This window comes from Podarcis raffonei, chromosome Z (genome assembly GCF_027172205.1).
Source record: "Podarcis raffonei isolate rPodRaf1 chromosome Z, rPodRaf1.pri, whole genome shotgun sequence".
NCBI lineage: Eukaryota > Metazoa > Chordata > Lepidosauria > Squamata > Lacertidae > Podarcis > Podarcis raffonei.
The window spans coordinates 31342015-31365177 of NC_070621.1; the positions used below are offsets into that span (position 1 = coordinate 31342015).

Below are 23163 nucleotides of genomic sequence, written 5' to 3' on the forward strand. Positions count from 1 at the left end.
CTACTTCCTCAATAATTCCATTTCCTTACCAGCTGTACTCAAGGAATCTCCACCCCCTTTCGATCCCTCAGATAATAATAATAATAATAATAATAATAATAATAATAATAATAATAATAATAATTTATTTATACCCTGCCCTCCCCAGCCAAGACCGGGCTCAGGGCGGCTAACAACTAATAATAAAAACAAGCTGATTAAAATACAATTTAAAAGATTAAGATATAACATTAAAACATTAGGATGCAGCCTCTTCACAGGAGGAGAAAGGAAAAAGAAAGAGGGGGAGGGAATCAAACTGATTCTAAGCCAAAGGCCAGATTGAACAACTCTGTCTTACAGGCCCTGCGGAAAGAAATCAGATCCTGCAGGGCCCTGGTCTCATGAGGCAGAGCGTTCCACCAGGCCGGAGCCAGAGTTGAAAAGGCCCTGGCTCTGGCTGAGGCTAATCTAACTTCCTTAGGGCCCGGACCCTCTAGGATGTTGCTATTTACGGACCTTAAGGTCCTCCGTGATGCATACCGGGAGAGGCAGTCCCGTAGGTACGAGGGTACTAGGCATATGCATGATATGCATGAAACTGGAAAAATTGCATGCACAAGCAATATTACAATTGCATATCTGTGTGCTTTGGACACTTCTCATGCAGGAATTGTTTTAAAAAAAAATATGCACAACTATCGGCACACATGCCCTGTTGATGCTTAATTGACATCATGAAATCAACAAATAAGAATGTTGGGAACAAACACAAAAGGGAATGCCTGCTCATATAAACAGGAATGACTGAAGTGGCTCCTTATATACAAATTCAAATGCACACAGGTGTGGACTACTCCAGTCTACTTCGCATGGGAAAAAGTGGGCTAATAGCTAAATAATAATCAAATGTAGACAAACCCATAGTTGCACCAAGGAGTGAGGAAGTGGCTTCTTTTATAGCACCCTCTGCATTCCATCAGAAAACCCCCACTTTTCTCGCTCCAAAAATTAAAAAGCCACAGATTCCCTAGCCCTGATCTACTCCACTATCATTTGTGCTCCCTAAAGTAAAACTTGCTTATATAGATGGTGTCCCCAAGCCAGGGCTCTCTATGTTCTCTGTCTGACTGCCTCATTTGGTACTGAATACCAAATTCAATATAATTAAGAATCCATCAGCTTCCTCTATCATCTATCTATCTATCTATATCTATCTATCTATCTATCATCTATCTATCTATCATCTCTATCTATTATCTCACCACCTTTCTTCCATCATAGTAAACATAGCTGTGGTCTGAACCACAGAGCATCAGGCTTGCCAATAAGAAGGTCTGCGGTTTGAATCCGTGTGACGGGGTGAGCTCCCATTGTTCGGTCCCAGCTCCTGCCCACCTAGCAGCTCAAAAGCACGTCAAGTGCAAGTAGATAAATAGGTACCGCTCTGGCGGGAAGGTAAACGGCGTTTCCGTGCACAGCTCTGCTTCACCAGAAGCGGCTTAGTCATGCTGGCCACATGACCCGGAAGCTGTCTGTGGACAAACGCCAGCTCCTTCGGCCTATAGAGCGAGATGAGCACCGCAACCCCAGAGTCGTCCGCGACTGGACCTAACGGTCAGGGGTACCTTTACCTTTAAACACAGAGTAAACATATAAGTAAACATAGAGGCAGTAAACATAGAGGTGCCCAAGTAGCTTCTCCTCCACACACCAACCAAGTCCAGACATGCTTAGCTTCAATGAGGGCATTGTGTCATGTGTCCAAATGTAGGGCAATCTTGGAAGTGTGTGAGTGTGTGTACCTTGGCATTTCTGAAATCAGGGTCAGGGAGGAGCAGAATATGATTTCCAGTCATTTGCAAGTAGACTCTCGGTGCCTTGTGCCACCCTCCTTAGCTCTTTCTCCTAATTGTAGGTGGAGAATAATCTCATGCACAAGAAACAGAAATATGCAAAGATAGTTAATCTGTACAATATATGCAGGTTAAAGAAGTGGGTTACCTTATCAAAATTAATGAATTGATAAGTGTATGGCAGGAGCTGGAGCAGCTCTGGCAAATAAAACTTTCAGATCTGTGATGCTGCTTTATGCTTCATCATACCCAATGCTCCATTTTAGTCCAAGGGCTCATCAGCCCCAGTTAGCATAGATAATGGCCAGGGATGGTGGTGGGAACTGGAGTCCAACATCTGGAGATCCACAGGTTCTCAACCTCTTATGTAGATCAATATCAGACATGCTCTGAATGCTGTTGATTCTGTAGAGGCTCAGGCAGAGGGAAGTCTTTCCCAGTTCTCTGCTGAGATGCTTTTCATCCCTGGGGACTGAACCTTCTGCATGCAAAGTTGTGTGATATATTCCACCACTCAGCTATAATTTTCCCCATTTGCTGCAACCCACTCTCTCATGGGCTTGTATGAAACAGTCTTATATTATGAAACAGTCTTATATTAAGACTTATTATATGAAACAGTCTTATAGTAACTCTGGCTCTGGGAACTCTGGTACCTCTTTTGACACTGTCTGTAGGGTGTGTGTGACTTTCTCAGCCATGGGACATCCTTTTCTGGAGATGCCAAGGATGGCACATGGGGCTCCTCCAGCATGCAAAGTTACACAATGCCACAAAAGAGGATAATACTGATTTGCAACACTCCCCTCCAAAATGTCCTAATGTATACATATGGATACAGATTTAGAAATACAGTAACTTCTTTAATATGAGTAGAACTAAAATGCATCTCATCATAGTGGGAGACATGAATGTGACTATATGAACTTCTGAGAACATAAGGAAAGTCCTGCTGGATCAGGCCAGTGGTCCATCTATTGCAGCAACTTGTTCCTGCAGTGGCCAACCAGAGGCCTGTGGGAAACCTGCAAGAACTCTCTGGTAACTGGTATTCAAAGATATTAGCCTAGAACATAGGAAGTGGTCATATATGGAGCCAGATCATTGGTCCATCTCACTCAGTATTGTCTGTACTCTCTTTGGTTTCAAATGCTGGTCTCTAGCAGTCCTACCTGGAGATGCCAGAGATTAAATTTAGGACCTTCTGTAGGCAAAGCATGTGCTCTCCCCTTGAGCTGTGGCACTTTCCTTGTGGCCTTTGTGTGCCTTCTTAGTCTGCTCTTTGGCTACCAACTATGGATGGGCAACTACAAGGCCTCTGCAGGTTTTCCTTCTTGCAGCTCTTGGACTGCAGAGCCCTTAGTTAGAGGATGCTTTCAAACCAAGGACTATCATCTGCGCAGCAGGACACTTGGCTGCCTTAATGCAAAGCAGATGCTCAACCACTGAGTTAATGGGCCCTCGTCTAGTTGTGCATGGGGGGGGGGAGGGATTGCTTTTCATTGAGCAGTGACTTCTCTGAAGTGAATGTAATAAGCTGCCTTCTGCTCTGTTTATTACAAAACAAAAACAAAAACTGATTGGCAGCAGAACTCCAGGATTTCAGGCATGAGACTTCCCCTGGAGATGCTGGGGACTGGACCTAATCTCCATTGCTCTATGCAAGCTCTTTTCCAGTGACACAGACACACACACACCTCCCAACGCTTCTTCTATTTCTGTAATTGGGATGGAAGGCTGAGTCTAGCGTGGGTAGCACTCCTCTTCTAATTGCTGTTCCTGCTAATGCTGAACAGAGTTTATGCCTTATTGATTTGATCAGATATGTGCATAAAATTGTAGGGTATGAATCATTTGTTTTGCTACCAGAAAACTTTGATTTATTAATCAGTTGGCTTATTATTATTCCACTTTCCTTATGGCCCAAACCCATCAACTGTCAGGGCAAGGCTGCATGCACATTGCTGCTTACACTAGCTCCAGCGCACGCCCACCACTGGTGATTGAAGCGGAGTACACATGACAATAGCCACATTCATAAGTATCCTGTAGCTTTCCTTCAAACCATCTTCCGTCTGATTTGAGAACAGAAGCCATGGTGCATAAGTTTCAGGCAGCTGTTGTGCATAGAAAAACAATTCAGATAATGCACATTAGATGAAGACATCCCTGCTGCCTCTCTGATCTGCACAGCAGTGTAAGAATATGAACCACAATGCAAGGGATTTGTGTGTGTTGACCTTACTGTGGTTCAAGCCACTGATGTGTGCATAACCCACGCTTGCCGTTCTGTCATATACGAAGACACGACTACCATTGGCCCAGATGGCTTTTAATGAGGAGATTATTAGACACATTTGTTTTGTTTGGACCTGTACTGTATATTACCTGCTTTTCTGGAATGTAGTCTACAACAACAGCAGGGGTGACTGACCTGTGGAAGTAACCTGCCTGGCAAACATCTCAAATACTCACACACTTGCATGAGACCCATCTGGGATACCACTTAAGGGAGGCAGACTTACTCCCTAGCCCATCAATATTACAGACCAGGGGTGAGGATCTTTGTTCAGAGTGAGGGCCGCATTCCTTTATGGGCAGCCTTCTGGGGGCCACAGGCCATTGTTGGGTGGGACCACAGGCAAACCTGGGCCAAGCAACACACATAAATTTTACTGTTGTACAGTAGGCTACTTTTGAGAAACGCCCCTCCATATTCTCCAACCAGACAAGTGAAAGTTAAGATCAGAGTTCAAGGAACATTCCAGCCAGGCAAATGCACTCAGGATGTGAAGCAAGGCCAGCGAGGGGTGTCGCCTTAGGAGAGTTTTAAGGGCCAGAAAGGTTGGCCTCAAGGGCCCCCCCTGCAGACCACCTGTGACTATTCCTATGGAGTAACATTCCAAGACCAGTTCATTGAGATTTTCCCTATTGATCTCCTGCAATGATTTTGCAAAGTTTTTTGCAGATAAAGTCGCTCAGATTCGGGAAGAGGTAGACGCCACCGTGGGAGCAGGGCCGAGGCGAGAGAGTGCCAGAGTCCTGTCTAGTCAAATTGCGTGGGATCAGTTCCAATCTGTTACCTCCGAGGATGTGGACAGGCTGCTTGGACGAGTGAAACCAACCACCTGTCTCCTTGATCCTTGCCCATCCTGGCTCATAAAAGCTAGCTGGGAAGGGCTGGGCGATGGGCTTCGTGGAGTGGTGAATGCTTCCCTCCGTGAGGGAGCCTTCCCAGACCCGCTGAAAGAGGCGGTTATTAAACCGCTTCTTAAAAATACATCTTTAGACCCAGCCAATATGGCCAACTATCGCCCAGTCTCAAATCTTCCATTCTTGGGCAAGGTGATTGAGCGAGTGGTTGCTGAACAACTCCAGGCACGCCTGGAAGAAGCGGACCATTTGGATCCCTTCCAGTCAGGATTCAGGCCTCATCATGGGACTGAAACTGCCTTGGTCGCACTGGTTGATGATCTCCTGTGGGCTAGGGACAAAGGTGAGAGCTGTTTCCTAGTTCTGCTGGATCTCTCAGCGGCATTTGATACCATCGACCATAACATCCTTCTGGACCGTCTTGAGGGGCTGGGAGCTGAGGGCACTGTCATACAGTGGTTCCGCTCCTTTCTCCTGAGCCGTGTTCAGAAAGTGGTGGTGGGGGATGAGTGTTCAGACCCCTGGGCTCTCACTTGTTCTGTCCTCTCCCCCATGCTTTTCAACATCTATATGCAGCCGCTGGGAGAGATCATCAGGGGGGTTGGGCTGGGTGTTCATCAGTATGCGGATGATACCCAGCTCTACCTCTCTTTCAAATCAGAACCAGTGAAGGCGGTGAAGGTCCTGTGTGAGTGCCTGGAGGCGGTTGGAGGTTGGATGGCGGCTAACAGATTTAGGTTGAATCCTGACAAGACAGAAGTACTGTTCTTGGGGGACAGGAGGCGGGCAGGTGTGGAGGATTCCCTAGTCCTGAATGGGGTAACTGTGCCCCTGAAGGACCAGGTGCGCAGCCTGGGAGTCATTTTGGACTCGCAGCTGTCCATGGAGGCACAGGTTAAATCTGTGTCCAGGGCAGCTGTTTACCAGCTCCATCTGGTACGCAGGCTGAGACCCTATCTGCCTGCGGACTGTCTTGCCAGAGTGGTGCATGCTCTGGTTATCTCCCGCTTGGACTACTGCAATGCGCTCTACGTGGGGCTACCTTTGAAGGTGACCCGGAAACTACAACTAATCCAGAACGCGGCAGCTAGACTGGTGACTGGGAGCGGCCGCCGAGACCACATAACACCGGTCTTAAAAAACCTACATTGGCTCCCAGTACGTTTCCGAGCACAATTCAAAGTGTTGGTGCTGACCTTTAAAGCCCTAAATGGCCTCGGCCCAGAATACCTAAAGGAGCGTCTCCACCCCCATCGTTCTGCCCGGACACTGAGATCCAGCGCTGAGGGCCTTCTGGCGGTTCCCTCACTGCGAGAAGCCAAGTTACAGGGAACCAGGCAGAGGGCCTTCTCGGTAGTGGCGCCCTCCCTGTGGAACGCCCTCCCACCAGATGTCAAAGAGAACAACAACTATCAGACTTTTAGAAGACATCTGAAGGCAGCCCTATTTAGGGAAGCTTTTAATGTTTGATGTATTAGAGGATTTTAATATTTTTTGGAAGCCGCCCGGAGTGGCTGGGGAAGCCCAGCCAGATGGGCGGGGTACAAATAATAAATTATTATTATTATCATTGTCTTCCAAGCTCTCTTTTCTGCTTCCTAACGTAACTTCATAGGGACGCGGGTGGCACTGTGGGTTAAACCACAGAGCCTAGGGCTTGCCGATCAGAAGGTTCGCCAGAAGCGGCTTAATAATGCTGGCCACATGACCTGGAAGCTGTATGCCAGCGAGATGAGCGCTGCAACCCCAGAGTCATCCGCAACTGGACCTAATGGTCAGGGGTCCCTTTACCTTTAAAGTAATTTCAAAGCTTCCAGAACTGCTAGTCTTCCCACTAGAATCTCCCTTGGATGTTATCCTGGAGTGTATATTTTGAATACTTTGAATGATATTTATATATATAATTGGCAGGTGGAGAATCTGATGCCCTTCTAATTCCTTTTTCTTATCTCTCCTTTTATTTTCATTTTCTGTGACTTCTAATTTTTGCTTTCTTCTGCTAACTCTATCTGTATTTATGTTGTTTTGATGTTTCCTACTTTGTGTTAATGAAGATACACACAGGAAGGTGATGGATGGAAGATGAAGGGACTGGGTAGGGAGGAACTCCCAGGGTAGGAAGGTGGGGGAAGAGGGGGGGGAAGCTCCCAGGTGAGAGCTGGGAGGGCTCAACTTCCTTTGTGTGGAATAAAGGTTAAGAATACAGCCTTGATAGAGGGCTTTTTATTATTTCCTTCCTTCCCTTCTTCTTTTTCTCTATCTTTTCTCTCTATTTTATTTTTATTTAGATTTGTTTGGCTTTTATTGTGTTCTGTGTTGAAAACTTTCAACTGATTATAAAAAGGATTCTAGATGGAAAGGGGCACCTCTGTATACTTGTAATATCCCTATTTAAAATGCTGGTGGTATTGACCTTTAAAGATTATTTTAAGGACTCCTTAAGCTATACAAAGTTGCCCAGGTCCTGAGGTCTGCTTCAGACACTCTGTCTGCGAGCCTACATGTAAGATCAATCAGATTGGTGAGCATAAAAGATAGGGCCTTCTTGGTAGGGGCTCCATGGTTACAGGACACCACCCCAAGTGGTATGTGTGTGTGGCTCCATTAGCAGAATAAACATGTATTCAATAGGCACTAAGATCCCAAAAGGGTCAGTACCTGTCTGATAACCACAGGAAAGGAGTTCCAAAACACTGGGGCCATTGTACGAAAAGCTCTGCTTGGGTTCCCATGGAGCAGGACCCCTGAGGCATGAGTCATTACAAGAGTATGACCTGGTGACCTCAGTGATTGCACTTGTATACCTTTCCCAAAGGTAAAGGTAAAGGGACCCCTGACCATTAGGTCCATTCGTGACCGACTCTGGGGTTGCGGCGCTCATCTCGCTTTACTGGCTGAGGGGGCCGGCGTACAGCTTCCGGGTCATATGGCCAGCATGACTAAGCCACTTCTGGCGAGCCAGAGCAGTGCACGGAAATGCTGTTTACCTTCCCGCCGGAGCGGTACCTGTTTATCTACTTGTACTTTGACGTGCTTTTGAACTGCTAGGTTGGCAGGAGCAGGGACCAAGCAACAGGAGCTCACCCCATCATGGGGATCCGAACCGCTAACCTTTTGATCGGCAAGTCCTAGGCTCTGTGGTTTAACCCACAGTGCCACCTGCGTCCCTTTTCCAAAGCTATTCAGGGCTTTTTAGGCTGAAAGAATTTAACCTGGCCCAGTAGTAAGGATTTACATTTAAAGGTGAGCCTACCTAATTCTCACTTTCCGAAACTGTACATGAACCAGAACGGAGCTGTCTGTCAAAATTTGCACTTTGCTGAATTTTGCAACGCAGCTCTCCAACCAAGTAATGTGTACAAAAATGCAAATGGCAGAGTATAGTGTGCATTAAAATAAAATGTGTAAAAAAAATGTATTGCAAAAATCAGGAGGAATTTGCCCTAAAATGCTGATGAATTTGTTATGACTTTAAAATTATTATGCGCTGGTGTGGAAATGTGGAGGATTGAATTTAAGACTGGGAAAATGAAAAACTGGGAGGAACTGAAGTTGACAGATTCATTCATCCATAGGGTAGCTTATTGGCAGCCAATGCAGATCCCTCTGCATGGATGTTACATAATAGTGATACAGGTCTCTCCATTCTCTGCATTCTGCACCAGCTGCAGCTTGTGGACCAAGCTTAAGGCAACTCCATGTTCGGTGCATTACAGTAATAAAGCATCGAAGTTACTAATGCATGAACTGAACCCTAGAACACCAGGAATGTTTCAGCTGTTTTACTAGCCAAAGCTGGTTGAAGTTATTCCTATGTATTGAATGGAACACGGGTGGCGCTGTGGTTTAAACCACAGAGCCTAGGACTTGCCGATCAGAAGGTCGGCGGTTTGAATACCCGCGACAGAGTGAGCTCCTATTGTTCGGTCCCTGCTCCTGCCAACCTAGCAGTTCGAAAGCACATCAAAGTGCAAGTAGATAAATAGGTACTGCTCCGGCGGGAAGGTAAATGGTGTTTCCGTGCGCTGCTCTGGTTCGCCAGAAGCAGCTTAGTCATGCTGGCCACATGACCCGGAAGCTGTATGCCGGCTCCCTCGGCCAATAAAGCGAGATGAGCGCCGCAACCCCAGAGTCGGCCACGACTGGACCTAAAGGTCAGGGGTCCCTTTACTTTTACCTTATGTATTGAGTATACCTGAGCCTCCATCAACAAGGCTGGAATTTCCCTAGACTACAGAGTAAATGCAACACTGTCAGGAGCTGGTAACTGGCCTGTTTTCTGGACATGGGAACTGCTAATCCAGGGGCAAAACTAGGCTTTATTTCACCTGGATCAAAGACCCAGTTTGGCACCCCACCAGCCCATGACTGTGTCCAGACACACATCCAATGCTTGCACAGCCTTTCCTAACTAAATTGTTATGGGGGGGGGGTTCTGTTAATGGTTGTTTTGCTGGTCTCTGTATTGTTTTCAGCTTCTCCTTAAAGCTATTTAAATGATATATGAGCTTGCTTCTTGCGGTTGTTTTTACAGTAGGTGAGCCAACTTGTGTGGGCTTTTCCTTAAAAGGCAGCGTAAAAAGAAAAGATTTGCACACCAAACACCGCAACTAGGGATGCACAAAGCTGCCAGTTTCAGTTTATCTCTATTTCATTTTTTTATTTCAGTTCTCCAAATTTCCACATCAATTTTCAAAATTTATTTTAAAAGGTACTAATTAAAATTCCTCCGCATTTTAGCATAAAATTTCTCCTAATGTACACGTTTTTCTATGCAATTTTGTCTAATACACACATTTTTGGATATATAATGCATTTTGATATGCTATTTTTACTAATATATGCATTTTTAAATGCACACTTTACCTTAGTCTACACATTTTTGTAGACACTACTTGGCTGGAGAGCTACATTGCAATATTCAGAGAAGTGTGAATTTTGAAGGATGGCCATGTTTCAGATTGCATATTGTTGTGAATTAGGCAGGATCACCTTTAAAGGCAAACTGTATTTTCTCCATGATCCTTAAATTTACAACAGAGCAAGCTGCCTTCACCCAGGACAGATGGCCTGTCCATCTAGCTTCGTAAGCGGTGGCAGTAGCTCGCCAAAGTCTCAACTTGGAGGTCTTTCACATCACCTGCTATCAGATCCTTAAAAAAGAAGGATGCCAGGGATTGAACCTGAGACCTCTAGTGTTCAAAGAATGTGCCCTAACTACTGAACTACACACACACACGCGCGCGCGCGCGCGCACACACACACACAGAGACAGAGAGACAGAGACACACACAGAGAGAAATCACAAACAAGGAAAGCCCCTCCCCCCCCCCCAGTTAAGAGCAATTGAAGTTTTTAAAATCCCAGAACAGACTATTTGTCTGGCTAGCCCAACACTACTATTTGGACCAAAAGGGATGCGGGGGGTGCTGTGGTCTAAACCACTGAGCTTTTTGGGCTTGCTGATCAGAAGGTCGGTGGTTCGAATCCCTGCGACAGGGTGAGCTCCTGTTGCTCTGTCCTAGCTCCTGCTAACCTAGCAGTTCGAAAGCACACCAGTTCAAGTAGATAAATAGGCACCACTGAGGCAGGAAGGTAAATGGTATTTCTGTGCACTCTGGTTTCCATTGCAGTGTTCTGTTGCGCCAGAAGCAGTTTAGTCATGCTGGCCACATGACCCGGAAAGCTGTCTGTGGACAAACACTGGCTCCCTTGGCCTGAAAGCGAGACGAGCGTCGCAACCTCCTAGTCGCCTTTGACTGGACTTAACCATCCGGGGTCCTTTACTCTTTACCTTTTACTATTTGGACCTTCAGCGTAGGTAGGGGTTGCTAGCATGGCACCCATGGGTACACCCATACTCCCACAAAGACCCTCCCTCACACTGTTACAGTAGCCTCAAACTCTTTTCCCAAATGGGTAATTTTAGACTCTAGAGTTAATGGGCTTCCAGGCAGTAATGTGTATGACTTCCACTTGTTTCAAATTGCATTATAGCCTGCCTGTTTAGAAGGCAGATGTGTATTATTTCAAAAAGCTTCAAAATGTGGCAAAGCATATTTTTCAAGTGTTGTGAGGGGGCTCTTGTACAGTGGGGCCCTAGACTTCTGCCCCAAAGCCCTACCCTGTTGTACCCAGAAAACAGGGTCAGTGATTTACCATTGGAGCACATGGGTGGTGGCTGTTGTTATTATTGCTGTTACATTTCACTTCCATAGTACAGGCATATGAAAATAGATCTATGCAGTATGCAGAATCGCAATTAGAACCAAAAAGGCACCTTCCATGAAACCAAGCATTATGTAATTTAATTATCACATCAGAGGCTAGGAAGCTGAAATCAAAGCAGAAATCCAAGTGCACCTCCTTAGGACAATTTCTAGAGTGTTGCTGATGCTCCAATGTTGGGGGAGCTTCCTGAAACTGGCTGTGCAGGCTTGTAGCAGCCACAGGGCCTCCATCCTCTTTAGGTAGATGAATCTGTTGAATAATCATTAGGAATTAATTATAGGTAACAACAATAATTACTGACAGCTGAAGTGGGGCGAGGCACTTCAGAAATGCCAATAACTGGAATTTCTGCCTGTCAGAAAGCTGTTAGAGGCAACAAATCTCTATCAGGTATTGGTGGTAGCAGTCAAGAGTGGGAGGCAATAGCAGTCCCACATTTAGAGTCCTCCCTTTATCCTGTCTTTCAGAACTGCAGAAATCTAACTCCACCTCCTTTTTAAATACTTCATTCAAATGATGATATTGTAACCATGTTGTTAACACCTCTGATAAATACTTAAATTCTTTTAATTTAAATTTTCCACCTTCTTCTCTTAATAAATTTCTATAAGTTGCCCAATTTTCCATCATATTTTTCTTCTTTACTGCTATGGCTTCCAAAGGTGAAAGCCATAGTGGTGCTTTGGTCTCCAACAAGTTTTTATACTTATCCCTTACTCTATACAATTTTTTCCTGATTGTATGGTTTGTAAAACCTTTATGTACTTTCGCCTTTTCATACCACAAGTAAGTATGCCAACCAAAAATATTATCATGACCTTCCAAATCTAAAATATGTGTATTCTTCAATCCTTCAAACAGCACTGAGAAGATGCTTTATAATATAATCTCATATCCAACAGGGAAAAACCTCCTCTCTCTTTCATATCTATCAGTATTTTATATTTTATTCTTGGTTTTTCCAAAGCCTTAAACATAAAGTCCCAGAAGTCATTGTCAAATGCTTTCTCAGCATTTAAAAACATTAAAGCTGCTTGTTTTTTATTTCTTATTTCTAAATATTATATTACATCAATTATGTTTCTAATATTATCTTTCATTTGTCTTTCTGACAAAATCTGGCCTGATCTTCATGGATTACCTCTTTTAATACAGTTTTCAACCTATTAGCTAATATGTCTCCAAACAGTTAATAATTTATAACAGTTTATAATTGTTATTCAACAACAAAATAGGTTGATAGAGATACAGATAGAGATACTATCTTGCTTATGAAATAAAGTTATGTATGCACTCTTCCAAGAATCTGGTAACTCTCCTGTATTCAAAGTTATATTCCTAATATATTTTAAAGGTTGTATTAGGTATTCTTGTAATTTACTTTGTAATATATTGCTGTCCTTCAGGTCCCGGTGTCTTCCCTAATTTTGCTGTAAAATTGCTTGCTGTAATTCCATCATTGTGACAGGTACATTCAGAAATGTCATTTTATTTTTTGGTATCATAGGTAGTTTGTTGTCTTGTAAATATTTACCCATTTCATCTAAATTACTTGGTTTGGCTCAATATTGTTCTGTATAAAAACTCACAAACTGATCTCTTATTTCTTTTCGGATTTTCCACAACTCTACCTGCTACATTTAGTCTATTAATACAGTTTTGTTTTTTCTTCTTCTTTATTTGCCAAGCTAATAGTTTCCCTGGCTTGTTAGCTTGTTCAAATTGTTTCCGTTTTAAATATCTAAAGGTATTTTGATTAAATTAATATAATTAAGTTGTGCTTGATAAGCAAAATGTGTGTAAAATTGCACAGAAATAATTAAAAATATTAAATGATTGCTAAGTACTTGCAGTTATATCATCGTCGTCATCATTTGGCATTACCTGTCATTTTCAGAAGGTAACATTTAAATTATTTGCTTTTCTGAAAACAGGCTTACGAACCTAAATGTTGCCCAGCCATAAAAATAATAGCAGATTTGAATTCCTCACATCCAAAAACATATTTTCAAGACCTCCCACTGAATAAATTTGCAAAAATCAAGTTTCACCCCTATAATGACACACCCTAACATCCATTACGGTCTGTCCTGGCTCCCTAAAGTGGAAAGGCACACCCTGAGATTAAAATCTATAATTAGAGAGGCTGACATCTCTATCACTTGGGTTTGTAGGTTTTTTTTTAATACGCCCATATAAATTGATTAGGCAGTCACTATATATCTAGATGCCTACATTTTACTGACAGCAGACTACCCCGCTGCACTCACTGAGAGATCTGATGTGGTCTAGTGGTTAGTGTGTCAGACTAAGTCCTGGGAGGTAGGTAAGGTAAAGGGACCCCTGACCATTAGGTCCAGTCGTGACTGACTCTGGCATTGCAGCGCTCATCTCGCTTTATTGGCCGAGGGAGCCAGCGTACAGCTTCCAGGTCATATGGCCAGCATGATTATGCCGCTTCTGGTGAACCAGAGCAGCGCACGGAAACGCCGTCTACCTTCCCGCCGGAGCCATACCTATTAATCTACTTGCACTTTTGACGTGCTTTCGAACTGCTAGGTTGGCAGGAGCAGGGACCGAGCAACGGGAGCTCACCCCGTTGTGGGGATTCGAACTGCCGATCTTCTGAGTCCTTGGCTCTATGGTTTAACCCACACCGCCACCCGCGTCCCTTAAGTCCTGGGAGACTAGGGTTCAAATCCCCACTCAGCCCTGAAGCTGGGTGACCTTGAGCCAGACAATTACTCTCAACCAAACCTACCTTGCAAAGGATAGAATGAGGGAAGAGGAAGAATGTATGCCACCTTGATCTCCTTAGAAGAAAGGTGGAATAGGAATCTCATAAATAAATAAAGTAATAAAATAAATTTATGAGTGTGTGGCCCTACAAGCATCTCTGTCTGGCCCCAGGCTGCAGCCCCTCAACAGCTCTGCTTTGTAGCCCAAATATATTTGCTTGGATAATGCCACTGAGTTCAGATAATGCCAGGAGGATCGGGATATGTGCATGTAAGTAAGTAAAAACTAGCCTACTCTGCTGAGCACTCACTATTCCCTCCACTGGCAAATGGCACTTGGAAGATTGCTCAGAAGTGAATGTGGCTCTCAGACTGAAAAAGATTTCCCAGCCGTGATATATAAGATGATATATAAGATTGTTCCATGGGCTAGCAGAATAGGTTTATGCAGTGCTTTTTTTCTAAAGAAAAAATATGTTTAGGGGTACTCTCATTTTCCTACTCATATTGAAATACTGTCCCTCAACGAGGCCAAACTTAGAGTCAAAAAATATTTAGGGGTATGCATCCCCCTGCGTCCCCCTAGATAAAACGCACTGGGTTTATGGTCTTTGTCCAAGGGGAAGCTATGCCACCCTCTTGGTCTTACTATACCTGATCCAACCACCCCTATTTCATACTCTCCAAGTGTCCTGATTTTCCAAGGACAGTCCTGGAATTACAGAAGCCATCCCAGTTTCTGATTTGATCCTGGAGTGTTGCGGATTTCCTTTTTCCTCCTCTCCTCGTCTTGATTAAAAGTGGTGGAAAGATCAGACCCCCCCCCCCCGCTCCTGTTCTTTTTGGAAATAGGAGCTGTTGTTCTCTCTCTCTTTCTCTCTGTTTGTGTGTGTTTGTGTATAGGTGCAAAAACAGAGTCCTGTTTATACTGAAAATACCTGCATCAAATGAAGAAAACAATGAAGCTGGCATGCAAAGCCCTTCCTATAATTTTGAAGGAAAATGTAGCCATTCCACGTTCAATTCTTTAATTGCAAGGCTCCAGTCATTTTTAAGGAAACATACATGCATTCTGTAGGCGTGCTAGTGGTACCAACAAGCCACAACTTAGGGACGATGCTTGGTGGAGGTGAAATTCTTCAGAAGCCAGTTTCTGAAGATGCAGATTCATATTGTTATATTGCCATTTATTGTAAATGGAGCCTTATACTGTCTGCTCAGAAGCTAAGTCTCACTATATTCAGTGGAGCTTATTCCCAGGTAACTGGGCAAAGACTGTGCAGTGTTAACATCGCGATCCTAAGGATTTTTACTCAGAACTAAGTCCCACTGAGTTTAATAGGATTTACTCTTTGGTATGGATGCAGGTGGTGCAGTGGGTTAAACCACAGAGCCTAGGAATTGCCGATCAAGGCTCCCTCGGCCTATAGAGCGAGATGAGCACCGCAACCCCAGAGTCGGCCACGACTAGACCTAATGGTCAGGGGTCCCTTTACCTTTTTACTTTCTGGTACATCCCTCCTCCTCCTCCTCCTCCTCCTCCTCCTCCTCCTCCTCCTTCTTCCCTGAGAGGGACTCAAGGCAGCATGTAGCTAAAATTTTATTTCATTCCATTTATCCATGGAACGTGTTCTATACAATCCCTTCCCTCTCACATTTTTTCTTGACAACAATCCCGTGAGACAGGTGAGGCAGAGAGGTTGTAATTGGCTCAAGGTGACAGATATATATAGGTATATGACATCTACATGTGCGGTGAGATCGAATGTGGGAGAAGCTTCCTGATGTAGAATAGATTGTTCCTATTTTCATCTGAGAGATGTTGGAGGCTCAGTCCACAACATCTCTAGGTAGCACAGGGAAAGACCCCTGCCTGAGTCCCTGGAGAGTCAGTGTAGAGGCTATACTGAACTGCCAGTCAGCTAATGGATTAATTCAGCATAAGGCAGCTTCTGACTCCACGTGAGATGAGCGCCGCACCCCATAGTCGCCTTTGACTGGACTTAACCATCCAGGGGTCCTTTACTTTTTTACCTTTGGTAAACTACTCAGGGTTGTATCCAGCTTAGCTCACTGAAATTAATGCACCTCAGCTAGTTATTCCTATTGATTTCAATGGGGCTACTTTGAGTACGAGCAACATTGAAAACAACCTTCTGTCTTTATTTTTGGGTTTCAGGGATGCCTTGTTAAAATTTTATTTGTGTGAGTAGCTAGCATCGTTGCCTTGGTTCAGCTTCTTCCTCAGCATATCCAGAAGTTACATTTTTATTTGTTGTGTTTATAAGTATCTATAAACTGCTTAATAATAGTAATACAATTCCAAGGTGATGCACGTAAAAACAATATACAACAAATATCAATGATATACAAATAAAGCCAGCAAGGTTATATGTCAACTTATGTCTGAAGGTGGATTGGCTACTTGGGATTGATGAGTTTTTGGAGGAGAGAACATTGGAGATTTATGACATTTCTATGATGCTTGAGTTCACTTACAAATATTCAAGTTCAGCAAAGGTTGAAGAAGACAGCTTGACACTCTTACGAAGAACAGATCCACTCATTGCCCCCTGTGTCAGAACTCCAGAGATAACCTCCTACCCTTAGAAACTTTGAGCTTCACAGAGCTCAAAGCCCACTCTCTAGCAGGGTGCTGCAAAATGAGAAGGCCAGAGCTGACACTGGACTTCAAAAATGGAATGCTGATGGGGATCAAGGGGGGAACCTGAAAATTAGGTGGAGCATCTGGAATCCTCAATGGGGAACAATCCATGCTGCAACAATTTGTTGTAGGTCACACTTATAAGAATAACGTCACACGCAACCCTGAACTCTGATTCCAGGGATTCCAGGCCCAGTGTTTGGTTTACTTAGAATGCGGGACTGCGGAGACTATGGTGTGCTAGGATATATGATTTATTTACCCATATATACAACCTGAACATACAATGGAGGGGCTCACAGCATTAACCCATCGGAAATTCTTGCTTCTTCCATAGCCACCCATTATTATTTTTTAAAAGGTTTTTATAAAAGGTTTTTCTTGGGTTACAAAAGTACACACATCATCTCTGTTTTCAGATCATAAAGCCCTTTCTACAGGTCAGTTATATTTGATGTGAGACATTAATGTTGTATACAGTATAAAATTGGGGGAGAAGAGAGGAGGGGAGAGAGGGGGTAGTAAACTTTCTTTCTTTTATAATACAGTGGTACCTTGGTTTACGAACATAATCTGTTCCGGAAGTCCGTACTTAAACCAAAGCGTTCTTAAACCAAGGCATGATTTCCCATAGAAACCAAGGACTCACTTTACAAATGGAACACACTCAATATATCCTGCTTCCAAGGCAAAGTTCACAAACCAAAACACCTACTTCCGGGTTTGCAGCGTTCTTAATCCAAGTTGTTTACCAACTACCAGTAAGCTGTTCTTAAACCAAGGTACCACTGTAGTGTATGTGCAAGGTTTTTGTATCAGCCTCATGTGGGTAGGTTCTCTTTCTATTCAATTATTAGTTTTGATTGGCATTGAGAGAGCTTGGGGGGCCCAGGGCATGGATGATTGTCTTCAGCTGACAGCAGTGAGTTGCAGAAATCAACCATGGCGCTCACTCTGTGGCTTCTGCCTGCCCAGTTCACACACACTAACTCCAGCTATTGTCTTTTTCACTGCCAGCCCACTCATTTGCCCTATGGCACAGAGCAGCTGTCTTTGTTATGCTAACGCTACTTAGGTGGTAATGATAGTCCTTGCCTGGCTAATTCAATCCATTAGATTTTAACCCCATGCAGACTAAGCCCCCATACTCACAACAATACTAACTGCAGGTCTTCAGGGGTGTCTCTTGCTCCAGATGACTCACCAGCACTGGGAACTGGGTGTACACATTGCTAAAAAGCAGGAAGCACATAGCCAAAAAAGAGAGTGGGTAAGAATTGCATATGTTAATTTATTACTATAGATGCACAATTATAAATGGGAGAGATTCAATATCATGCTCTTCTGATCGTTCTGTCAGTATAAACATTTCTGCCTCTTTCTCCCCCTGCACACTGTTCTGGGTGTTCTCCTGACCCCCTCCAGAGCCAATTTGTGGGCGGATTGGGGGCACAGAGTGGAAAAGAGGAAACCCCATTATGCTAGTGGGAGCCCTTGCACACTGGTTTACTTGAATCTGGCCCATTGAGCTGTATCCAATGTTAGTCATAGAGTAGACCCCTTGAAATTAAAGGACATGACTTAATTCCAATAATTTCACTGAGTGCATTCTGAGTAAAAAGTTAGTTGGATACAATCCTGTTATTGTAATTTAAAGAACAGTACAATGCAGTTCACTTGAACAGGAAAGCCTGTGACCAGGCCACTGTTGATGGGGCATATTCAAGAAAACTGTTCTCCCTTCTTATGGGTATTGTTAAACTAGGCTTAAACTGCACAGCCTTTCAGAAATAGGACTCCTTCAACTAGAATTGGGATGGGGAACCTGTAGCCTTCCAGATGTTGGACTCCAACTTCCATTGGCCATAGCCAGCACAACCAGTGGTAAGGGATGATGGGGGGAGTTCTAGTTTATGGAAGACAATCTTACTTGGCTACGAGTGATCACCAAAGAAGAAGAAGGAGGAGCAGAAGTATGATAAAACTTCAGTGGATGGGGGAAATCCTAAAGGGGCAACAGCTAAACAAATCCCAATGTACCATACCTATGTTCAGTGGACATAGAATGCTAAGTGTCTCTGGGGTGGAACAGGAAAGATTCCTGTAAAGAGTGCTTGTACCTGTAACATGCTGGGAGGAAACTGTCAAGAAAGGGCAGGGCTTGCTACTATTTCATGATTCATGGTTTGGGGAGGGGAATGAGCACCGGCAAGGGCTGTTTGTTGTTCCCCAAAGCCATACCTGGCAAGTGCTTCCAACCTGCCTAGTTCTGCATGAATCTGCAAAGCCAGAAATTCCAGTGCAACCTGAGTGTCTGGGATGAGCTATTCCAAGTTTAATTGAGAAAAAGAGGCAGTCTAGACCTGTTGATGAGAGAGCCTTGGCGTAGCTAGTACATACATTGTCAAGTCTCTGAAAAATTAGACGGCTGCTTTAGTGTGGGTCTGTCTGAGAGACAGGACAGGATGAAAGTTGTGTGGCCTCTTAGTGGTTTTATAACATAGCAGCTCAGGTAGGATGCCCCGCTTTGCAGAGGACAGCCTTCCAGTTTAGGGGTAGGGAGCCTGTGGACACCAGCATTGCGCTTTCCATTTTTAAGTTCAGAATAGAGTAGTTGCTTTGGAAGACGATCATCAGGCATCCACACAACTTGACCAGTCCAATGAAGTTGATGTTGAGGAATCATTGCTTCAACACTGGTGATCTTTGCTTCTTCCAGTACACCGATATTAGTTTGCCTGTCTTCCCAAGTGATGTGTAAATTTTTTCGGAGACACCATTGATGGAATCTTTCAAGGAGTTGGAGATGGCATTTATAAGTGGTCCATGTTTCATGCAAACCTTACAGATCTCTTTGTAGATTGACACTCCCCCCTTCCTGCTTTGTCACTGCATTTTAAAATTTTTTAAATGTTATTGATTTGTTAACCAAAAAAAAAATGTGCAGGTATAAAGAAAGAAAACAAAGGATCAAAAAATGTAGACCATAAAGCATCACAGCCTGGGGGGGGGGGGACAAGAGTATATAAATATATAATAAAGCATTAGCTCATACAAATATTCCCTTTACAAATAACAAAATATATGTAAAAATAAAAGTTTTCGCCACCTGTGGGTTCCATCATTACTGAGGTTCTATAAAGTCAAGATGAGCCAGATATTTGCATAGGTAAAGGTAAAGGGACCACTGATCGTTAGGTCCAGTCGCAGACAACTCTGGGGTTGCAGTGCTCATCTCGCTTTACTGGCTGAGGGAGCCGGCGTTTGTCCACAGACAGCTTCTGGGTCATGTGGCCACCATGACTAAACTGCTTCTGGTGAAACAGAGCAGCACACGGAAACACTATTTACCTTCCCACCAGAGCAGTACCTATTTATCTACTTGCACTTTGACGTGCTTTCGAACTGCTAGGTTGGCAGGAGCAGGGACCGAGCAACGGGAGCTCACCCCGTCGCGGGGATTCGAACCTCCGACCTTCTGATCGGCAAGCCCTAGGCTGTGTGGTTTAACCCACAGCGCCACCCGCGTCCCTGATATTTGCATAGACACCCCATTTGTTGGTGGCAGGGCTTTTATTTCAGCCAGAACTCACCAGAACTCAGTTCTAGCACATCTCAGGTGGATGCCTTTGCCATTCTAAGAGAACAAGGGAGAAGTTCATGGTGAGCTGCAGCACCTATTTTTCTAGAAAAATGGCACTGGCTGGTGACAGAATTTGCTTTGCATGAGTGGGCTTTGTAGTACATTTCATAGAATATTCTCTACAGAGTGCTCCAACTTCTCCAGCAGTTTGGGGATGAACCCCAGTGCATGAATGTAGCTTTCAATCATCCTTGGTATGATGGTTGCTGGGGTGTCAACATGCATTTCTCTCTTCTCATCCGTGACATGTTGGAGAGTGTGCCTGTAGTCTCAGTACCTCTGATACTTCAGTTCTTTGCTGTTATGGAAACTAGCATATTTGAGGGATCTGGGTGGGGATCCAAACCTGGTGCCCTGGCTAAAACAAACACCTTGGAATCAAGGCAAGTTTCTAGTACTGGGGAAATAAGTTTTATTTCCTGCTTTTAGTGCTGTTGACACCAGTTCTTGACAGCTGGGCTGACACATTTACTGTTTAGGATTGCATTGTGATAAGGAAACAAACTAGTGCACAAATATGCATGACAGGACCGGGATGCCAAGCGGTGGCTAGGCAGGGGGCGGAAGTAGCAGTGCTTACTTCATCCTAAAGCAACGGGAGTGGCTCACTGTCCCTTCCATCTTATAGACTAACAGTGAACTCATTCTCTGAGGGCGGATCCTTACGTACATAAAAAAGGGTGGTAACAACAGGTTTGGGTGGCAGCCAAGGTTTGCAAAAGTGCGAGAAAACAGCCTAGGGCCAAAAACAGTGTGCTCAGTAGGCATGGAATGCTGAATGACTGTTGTGTGTGGGGCAGAGGGTTGGAGCTAGAAGCTAGTAGAGTATCTTTGGAAGGGTATGGCTGGCTGGCTGGAGTCCTGAACAAGAGCACTCCAGGGTAACAAGGTCTTGTGCGTCCAACTTGTAACTGGTCAACACTATGATGATCAAACCTCTCCTCTTCCTCCTTTCTCCTACTTCCCACAGCTGTGTCCAGGATGTCACTGAATCTACATCCCCTTAGAATGTCTGAGTTCAAAATGTCAAGGGTTGTGCTGGCCGTATGTTTTGCCTTCAGGGCTCCCTTCCTCCTTGAGTAGGCACCCTCCTCCTCACCGACACTGGCAAACAGAGTTAGCGGTTGAATAAAACATGGAAGATCACAGACTCCCCATCCTGCTTGTTATATGAGGAACGCTGAACATTTCCAAAGCAGTTCCCTACAGCTGTCTTCTCCTCCCTCTTCCTTCCCTGACCTGCCTATTTGTGATTCTTAATTTCTCTCTCTGCAATCAGGATAAGCTTTAGCTCATCGCTAAAGTCATATCACAGACACCACACATTATAAACCATTGCTTCCTCTCTCCGCTTCTATTAAGGTTTTTGAGTGGAATACTGGAACACACTTGCCAAATCCTCCCCCCCCCCCAAGCTGCTGAATCAGGAGCCCAGAGGACTCCCCCCACTCTGCATTTTGGAATACAAGCAGCTCAGCTGCAGGGAGAACGCATGCTGATCTCAGCAACCCACCTAGATATTCTCTCTCCTTAGAGACACTCTTCTAGGCAGCTCTACAAACTGTTGATCTATCAAGACAAGAGACCTGCACAGCCAGCAGTAGAACTCGATATTGTAGAATAATGCTGACAGCTCATAAACCTTAGGAACACACACACACACACACACACACACACACACACACTGCAATCAATTGAGACAGTGGTTTCCATATGTCGACTGCCAGTGGATGTGTTCATTCAGGGTGGTCTACAACGTGGATTTGTTGTTAATTGCATTTTTATTGCTTCTTTTATTTCTCATACATTGTTGTTTTTTTGTACTGCAATGTTGATGTAATTGATTTCTGTAGAACCCAAGCAACAACTTCCTTAGTTTATGGTACATTTCCTGACATTTATATGTTTCCTGTCTTGTACCTTGAGATAAGAATGCTTAAGAAGAAACATTCATCTAGTTCAGCATCCTGTTTCCCTACAGTGGCCAAAGAGGTACTTCTGAAAAGACTGTAACACAAGAAGCTGCCTGATAGCAAATGGGCCTATCTGTTCATCTGTCTAGCTCAGTATTATCTACTGTGATTGGTTGTAGTTCTCTAGGGTCTTTGCTACCTATGTGAGCCTTTTAACTAGTGATGCCAGGGACTGAAGTTGAGAAATTCTTCGTGCAAAGTCTGTACAGTACTCTGTTACAGAGCTGTATATCACCCAACCCCTTAAGCAGGCTAGGAATAAAATTGCTTCTCCAGCCATTGTTCTCCAACAACTGGTATCCAGTGAAACATTGTCATTGGTTGCTTCTAAATGGCCTGTTTACTTATTTTGAAGCAGGTTTACTGAACATAAGGACCAAAACCACATTCATTGTGCAACCAGAACTTGCTGGTATGCAACTGGACTCCACTTGCAAGATAACAACAATCAGGAAGGGGCCACTGGACATTGAGGTTTCTTTAACCATTAGGGCTAATCATTTCTTTAAACACAAGAGCTCCAAGTTCTTTTTCTCTGTGCCCATATTTCTGTAAATTCAAGGTGGATTTACAAAACAACATTTGGATTTACAAAACAACATTTGGATTTACAAAACAACATTTATTGGGTGGGGGGTTGGATCCCTCAGGATGTTGGACTACACGAAAAGCCTAAAGGTGCCCACGTGTTTTAAAATTTAAGTCTGTTTACAAAAAGCTCACATGAGCTCACATGCAAAGATAACATTTGCATTCATTGCCTCACCCCCTTATGCATCTGGCCCTGTCCACCAGCAGCGAGTGGCCCCTGGAATGTTTTCCAGGATGGAATGTGGCCCTCTGGCTGAAAAAATGTTCCTCACCCCTGCAGTAAGTAATGCAACTGTTGGAAGAATCATAAAAAATAGAGTCCATTTTGTAGAAA

The 23163-nt window shown here is 44.1% G+C and overlaps 1 protein-coding gene across 6 annotated transcripts in view; it reads left to right on the forward strand.

Annotated features, from left to right (window-relative positions):
- Window positions 1-23163, forward strand: part of ZNF185 (zinc finger protein 185 with LIM domain) — a 64371-nt gene that overhangs the window by 2619 nt on the left and 38589 nt on the right. The window lies entirely within an intron of this gene.